This window comes from Accipiter gentilis, chromosome Z (assembly GCF_929443795.1).
Source record: "Accipiter gentilis chromosome Z, bAccGen1.1, whole genome shotgun sequence".
Classification (NCBI taxonomy): domain Eukaryota; kingdom Metazoa; phylum Chordata; class Aves; order Accipitriformes; family Accipitridae; genus Astur; species Astur gentilis.
In genome coordinates, this window is record NC_064919.1 from 60,857,020 (window position 1) to 60,864,939 (window position 7,920).

At 45.1% G+C, this 7,920-nt stretch overlaps 1 protein-coding gene across 4 annotated transcripts in view; it reads right to left on the bottom strand.

Annotated features, from left to right (window-relative positions):
• The window catches only part of FAM169A (family with sequence similarity 169 member A), a 44,741-nt gene extending 37,508 nt beyond the window's left edge, over nt 1-7,233 (bottom strand). For 3 of the 4 annotated variants that reach the window (XM_049796022.1, XM_049796024.1, XM_049796023.1), the window contains exon 1: nt 7,138-7,233. The gene's annotated coding sequence lies outside the window, so the exon portion shown is untranslated. The remainder of the gene's footprint in view (nt 1-7,137) is intronic. The other variant, XM_049796021.1, reaches the window with a different exon arrangement.
• Nucleotides 7,234-7,920: the final 687 nt, after the last annotated feature.

Sequence of the window (7,920 nt, forward strand, 5' to 3'; positions counted from 1 at the left end):
AGTATATAAACTGGAGGGAGCAGGGGTGAGGGGATCATCGCTCAGGGACTAACTGGGCATCAGCCAGTGGGTGGTAAGCAATTGCACTGTGCATCACTTGTATATTTTAATCCTTTTATTATTACTATTGTCATTTTATTAGTGTTATCCTTATTAGTTTCTTCTTTTCTGTTCTATTAAACAGTTCTTATCTCAACCCACGAGTTTTACTTCTTGTCCTGATTTTCTCCCCCATCCCACTGGGCAGGGGGGGGAGCAAGCGAGCAGCTGCGTGGTGCTTAGTTGCTGGCTGGGGTTAAGCCACAACACCTAGGTTTGGCTCCTACTTTTCCAGGCACCTCTTCAACAAGGCAGTAGTAATATATGCCTCCTCACTGATTTTCTGCAGCTTTATTTGCCACATGCTATCAGAAGACCATCTCCTACACCCACTTTGGCACTCCTGTTTCTTGGCAACTTGTTCATTTTTCAAACTTTCATACCTTCCTCCAACATTATCCCTCCAGTTTGGAAGGGCCACCTTATAAATACATCTAGTGATCTCAGAGATGATATAGAGAATGAACTACTAATTGCTCAATGATTGTCTCTCTATAACTTTACATATGAGACAAAGACTGGTGTTTGTAAGAAGGAACCATGAACAATCACAAAATCTTGTCGAGAAGACACAAGTAGAGGCCTTGCTTGAATAGATAGGGCTAGCAAAGGTACGAACTCCTGCCTTTGTTCTCATAACCATATGATTCTTGTAACACTGCTTACCAAGGACTGGTGTCTGTCAGGGATTAAGCTTGTCAGGGACCGATACTCGTCAAGGACGGATGCGTCAACCAAGGAAGTGATAATAAGAACTGAAATATAGGTCTAAGATAAGGTGTATGAGAAGCAACCATAAAACTGTTATAATTGCCTAGTAAGAAGAGAGCATGCGTGAATGACTAAAGTTCATCTAAAGGACAGAAGAGGAAGAAGAAGATAGAACCCCTGAAGAAGTAAACGACCACCAGAGACAAATCTGAGCATGCGCAATGATGACATATACATTTTAGAATTGCTGACACACGCCTTTTAATTACTCTGCCTCACTTATGCATATGTATGTTTTTGTATTGAATAACCTTATGAATATGTATATTTACATTGTATAAATTTCTGGTAAATTGGGCAACGGTGTGCACGATAGGTGGAGCGATCCCCCGTGCAACCAGCGCTGTCAATAAAGAATACCTACTTAATAGTTAATCAAACTATTGAGTTAATTTCTTTGAATCAGAGATAAGAACAATAAAGCAAGCTCTTCTTTTAACCATACTTAAAAAAAACCTGAATCTGGTTAGACAGCTGATGGTCTATCAAGCCTAACATAACTAACCTAACACCACAGCGAGACTGTTGTTGCAGTAAGTAGGCATTTGTATCTATTTTTAAAATGGTTGGTTGTGCTGTCCTCTCCCTTATCCCCACCACTGGGGTGAACTTCAAAGCTGCCCAGATTCAGTCAGCCAACTGCTCATCAGCCAAACAACAGCAATTGTCTTTATGGTTGTTTCAAGAATATTCCACATGCAAATTCAAATGTTATGCATCCATGGTTACTAACGGTGAGCAGCAGGTCATTAAGCTTTGCAATCATACCCTCCATATCCAAGGAGTTGCTAAAACAGTTGCCTGAACTATGACTACACCACATTAAGTCTGTGGATGTCATGGCTTTCAGCAGAGGAGCTGTAAGAAATTCAAGGGTTAAGTAGTATTCAAGCTCTTTTTGCCTTTTTAAAATTATCTGTAGGTGGTTTTGTTTTGGTTTTAAAGTCATTTGCAGCAGGAGACCTATAACTAAGAAAGCGGCAATTGCCTTGGTTTTGTGGGTGATTCAAAAGAAAATGCAGAAAGGGGGTTAGAAATTAACATGGGATCTTCCCAGGAGTAGGAGTAAGTCACAGAAGTGAAGCAGGGAAAGCAAATAAACAAGACTGCAACAACAGACCCCTGTCGGTGAACCTTAAAACTTTCTTGCAGACCAGCAAGTACACAGAATTGGTAAGTTTCAGTCTCTGACTACATGGCCTTATAGCCCATTTACAATAGCACGAGGATCAGAAACTTGAAACCAGACTACAGTTAAGTATATCATATTTGGAGTAGTAAGAATTTAAACCTTACTGTAGATTAAGAATTGCATTTTTTCCAGAAAGGGAACAGGCAGCTATCTCCAACAGTTGTTGGAATGATCTTCAGAAGATGACAGATGGTTAAAAATACAGCATTTAATAAAAGCAAATTCTGAATTTTACCTGCTATTTGCACTCAGCGTTCTACAGAAGCAATTCTTTCAGCTGCACACAATGTACAACAAAATTATGAACTTCACAGGCAATGCAGTTTGTGGACTTACCAAAACAGAATGGGACCAAAGAAGAGCTATGGGGACCAACTAAAAAGAATTTTATCTTGCCTTTCTCAAGGGAAAAGTAGGGTGAAAGTCAGATGACAAGAATACCACAGACATCAAGCACAATATTCAAAGGAAGTAATCAGGGATTTGAGACACCATGCCTGGGCCACAGACATGATGAGGAAGTCATTACTGAGTGTCAGTCTGAGCTCAGTCATTTTGTGAAGACATGTTTTAAGCTACCATCCCAGGTGACAGACACCATTCTCACAAATACAGTGGTAAGTGTAAGCATTTCCATATGTCCATGCAAGAAAGCACCAATACTTCCTCACCTTTACAAAGGCCATACAGACAGACTACCCCAATCTAGCTCACAGCTGGACTCAGCAGTGAGAATGTTTGTCTCATCCCATATTCAGAAGGATGGAAAAAAGGCACATGTGAACTAAAACTGTAAAACTAGAAGTAAACTCCATCCTCTGAAAAATAAGCATTCTAGAAACAGAAATTCAATCCTAGCACCGATATGACTAAGAAGCTACAAAAGAGTCAGGCATCTTGTAGGCTGTTCCAGCTAGAAGAAAAAAAAAAGTAGCAAGGTCTGGTATTTCTTGTTTATGTAGAAGTCCTGTTCCCAAAACAAAGGAAGAATAAGATATCAAAAGAGTATTTCATTGCTCAGAGCCCTCAAGAATCTGCTCAGACATCAACTGACTTATAACCCTCTTCTCTAAGCTTTCCAACAGGACCACACAAATGAGCAGCAGCTCAGGGAACACCATCTTCCCCAAAATGAATCACTTCTCCCCGCTGTCCATACCTACTGCCATCAGAACCAATATTTAGCAAACGCCTTAGCAGAGAGAGCACATTCCCAAGTAGCTCTGCATTTGCCTTTGCTTTCAGCAGTCTCATACTTGCAGATGGTTCATTTTTGTTTCCCACAATTGTCTGGGTACAGCCACTGCTGTTTTAGTTCAACATATCACAGCTGCATTATAAAAAAATTCATTAATGTGCATTCACTAGCTATCAGTAAACATGTTACCACAGGACTGAAGTTCTATGTCCAAGAATGTTACCAAGAATGTCTCTAAGAGTGGAAAGGAATTCACACACAACCTCCTCCCTGCTCTATCCTATCCTTATCCCCATCACCAACCATCCTGACATCCTTTCAAGAACTTGCACGCTTCTGTGAATATACCAGATTTCCCCTGCTTCTCACCATAATACACATTTGTAAGATTCAAACTTCCAAGCTACACCTCCTAGTACCTAAGCTATCCTGTTACAGATGTACTTGATTTTTTTAAAAAATGCCTTAAAAGCTTCAATAACCGATCTTCTACAGAGACCACACCTTTACCAATTATTCTTCCTCTTCAGTGATCCACAGAATTAAACCTATTTAACCATCCTTACTTTACATGTTTTGATGAAGCCTAAACAAAAGACTAACAGTGAATTCAATTCATCCTAGCCCATAAACAATTTCTAACCATAAGCAGACGGGAGAGACAGTGGCACTGTGAATACACAGGTCCCCTGTTCTACAGTAATAATAAAATCATATGGAATATTATGGAAAATTATGGAATATTTGAAAGCTCATCACTGTTTTGGAATAGGATTCTTTTACATATTTTAGGGAGATCTTTAAAAGCTTCTTTGAAATCTCAGGCTCACTGGAGAACACCAACTAAATTCATAGTGATTAAATATATGCTGTCACATCCTATTGTTCAAAAAAAAAAAGTCAGCAACACCAGACAAAACTGCAAGAATGCCAGAGAAGAGCTATCAAGACACTGTATATGTCATTTCAGTCTTATTTAAAACAAAGCAGCAAAGGAAACACATTAAAGCAGGCTTTTCCACTCACAATTGTTTAATCCATACTGTAACAGCTGGAAGCAAAAGTTTGAGAGGGTTGAATTTTGCTTGATTGTTTGGGGTTTTTTTAAACCATTTCTATTGTCTGAAAAAGTTTTTTTGTTTTCAAAGAGTTTTTTAAATGATTACCCAAGAGACATTCATTGCTGAAAGCAGTTCCAAAGAAAAGCATGCACCTCCACCATAGCTGCCCCAAACTTTACAATTCACAGATCAAAGTATGACTATGGCTTTCTGGAATGTGTAGCTGATACGATTTGATGACTAGGTTACAACCTCATGAGTCTGGAGGAAGGTATTTATCTGTGCAGAAATGAGGAGCTAGTAACTTGATTAGAGAAATATTTATGGAATAGCAATGTGAAAATAAACCTAAGTATGCATTACTTCAGCTCTAATATTACTATTTGTATTCGAAGTTTAGAAACATAATTGGTAACACCTTTAAATGATAACTACTACTTGATATTCGTTGATTGGTATGAAACAGAGACTGACACCAACCCTTATTATACCTAAGAATGTTAGCTAATAAAGGGCTCTTCTACTCTGATGAGTTTCTCTAGTACCACCAAATTCCATGTTCCTCCTTTAATGATTTCATATCAAACATTTCCATTTTTCACATTTAAAAATTAAAACAAAAGCCTTAATGAGCGTCAGCCTTAACACTGATGGGAACTTCCTCCATCTTTCACTGGCAAAGATTTTGCACTGTAATAGGTATGCAATTAAAACTATTTAAACCAACCTGCACAGACAGGATGCTTGGATAAGTAAGGAGAGTTTTAAGTTCATTCTGAGTTACCTTTACAATACTAATAGATACAAAAAAAACCCCAACCCCCACAAAAGATCTGTTTTTAATTATTGAAATGAAGAGACATTATCTACCTTAATATGCATACAGAAGAAATTAAGAGTACTTCCCAAGTAATTTCTCAGAGTAATTCCTCTTTGTAAAGGAGCTAGTTATGAAACACTCCAAAAAGACTTGGTACTGTGTGTCTTGATCAAACATAGCTTGAGAGAGTTATATTGGAAAAGTACATTAGAATCCCATTTTAATTACTCATCTTCCACAACAGTAAAGAAAGGCACTGTAAAACATTTGCTTCCATACAGAGCAGATGCTAAGTAAGATCAGACTGGGGAAGGGGAACGGGGAAGCAACTTAGCCATCAATCTGCTGTATTAGAGTCCGCAGCAGCTTTTCTTTCATAAAACAGTATTGAAATTGACATGATCACTGAGGTTAACACCTGAATTTAAATTTATACTATAAACCACTCCCTGCCCTGATGTTTTCCCTCTATGAAACAGGTGCTAAAATGTTTTCTTACTGGCCACCATTAAGACAAGAAGTGAGAAGTTCTTCAGTATCTAAATCAAGCAGAGGTGAATTAAACAGGAACAGTGGCAGTGTGGTTAAGGAAGCAGAGAGAAGATGCCCTCAGTTCCTATAGGAAGAGTTTGATGGAGAAGTGAGACTACGATCACTCTGGTCTGCAGCAATCTCTTACAGGTCCTCCAGTCAGGCAGCACTGATTTTATTACGCTGATCACTCTGCCACAATACTTATTGTCCTTAAAAACTGGTGGGTTATATACCAGACTATGACCAATGGTGCAGGCCAACACACAGAACAAGTACCTGCACTTAAGCTGAAAGAAGAAAAAGTTACTCCTCTCTCCTGCGTGCACATACACAAAAACCCAAGCATCAGCTGGGCAGTGTCTCAACACTACAGTCTAGTTTTCCAGACTTCTCATTATTAATACCAAAACCTCCACAGCCCAGAAGAGCTTAAAGATCACTCTTCAGTGGTTTCCTCTAAATAGGACATTAATATGTATATAAAATAAGTGAGTTAGTATATATTGTTTTCCATTAATGCTAGTAAAACCCTTTGCTCTAGCTCCTAGAGTAACCCACTTTCTCAGGCTGGATTTAACACTCCATAAGCAGGATAGCAATGTGACGTCAACAGATATCTGAGGCAAGATGCTTCCCCTTGTTTTAAGAGGGAAGAATCAAACCTACTTCAAAATAAAATTCAAAAAACCTCACACACATCACATACAGGAAAACAGAAGTGCGTGTGGCTCTGTGTGACTACATGTATTTGCACACACACGCTCAGAGACACCTTTTGTGGGAGGCATCTATCGTAGCATTGCAATTATTGCTTTCATATATATGCGTAAAGGTATATGTACGTGTAGCAGATCATATACACACGTGTGGCTACAATACGTAAACTGCAAAGCTGCAACGGATGCCCCTACAAAAGACAGCTGGCCCTAGCCAAGCCGGAGTGGCCTGGGCAAAAACTCGCACCGAACTTGGCACCACGCAAGCCCCGGCCCGCAGCCCGCGGAGGCCGGGCGAGGCGAGGGGCGGCGGGCCCGGCCGAGGGGAGGCCGGGCCGCCCCCCGCCGCCTGACACAGCCGCCTCCGCCCTCCTCCCGCGGCCGCGGCGCCGGGCTCGGCGCGGCCACGCCGGCCTGCCCGCCGCTGCGATGGCCGCGGAGGGCGGCGGGGGGCCGGGCGGCTGCCCCCAGGGACGGAGCGCGGCGCCCGCGCCGGGGATGCCGGCGGACACCTGGCACCGGGGCCTGCCGCTGCCGGGGAGGGCCGCGGGGCAGCGGCGGCCCGGCCCGCCCACCTGCCTCCCGCTGGGCGGCCAGCCCCAAGCCCACCGGCGCGGCGGGCCCGGCCGGGCCTGCCTCGCTTCGCCCGGCCTCTGCGGGCGGCCGCCGAGTCCTCCCACCCGCTGGGCTGCGCGGAGAAGCGGGACGCCTCAGCAGGTTACCCCTCACACCCCGCCCCGCCTCACCTCAGCCGGCCGGGCAGCCTACCGCGGCGGCGGCAGGCGAGGACGCAGGCGGCAGCGGCGGCGCGGAGATGAATGGCAGGCGGAGAAGGCGGCGGCGCGGAGATGAATGGCAGGCGGAGAAGGCGGCGGCCGAGCTCCCTGGCGGCGCTCACGGCGCTCCCCAGCTCACCTCCGGCTTTGCCCGGTCCCGCTGCCCGGCGCCTGATATAGTCTCCCCGCGGCGGCCTCCCCGCCCCTCGCCGCTGACGCATTCCCGCTGTTACGCCGCGTGCCGCCGCTGCTCGCCCCGCGCCGCCCGCAATGGCGGCTGCCGAGGTACCGGCGCCATCGCCCCCTGCCACAGCGGTTGGCGTGGTACCTGCGCCGTTGCTCACCGCTCTCCTGGTACCTGCAGCGTCGTCAGCCCTCACCGTGGCGGCTAGCGTGGTACCTGAGCCCTCGCTCACCGGGGTACCTGTTCCGTGCTCAGCCTCGGCGCCTGTGGTGGTAGCCTCGGCGCCCGTGGTGGTACCCTCGCCGTCGCTCACCGTTTTTGGGGTGGTCGTACCTGACCTATGGCCCTGGCACACCGGGGGAGCCCGGGGCTGCCTCGGAGATCAATGGTACCCTCGGGGAAGAAGGGGCAAGGCCACGCGTAGTCTCCTGGCGCTGGGCAGCGGACCATGCGCTAGGTGTGAAGTAATCTCCTCTGCAAGAAAGGTGGCCTCACGGCCCTAGCCAGCAAGGGCTGCCTCCCCGTCTCCGACAGACACGCACACCACGGGCCAGCCCAAGGCCTCGCCG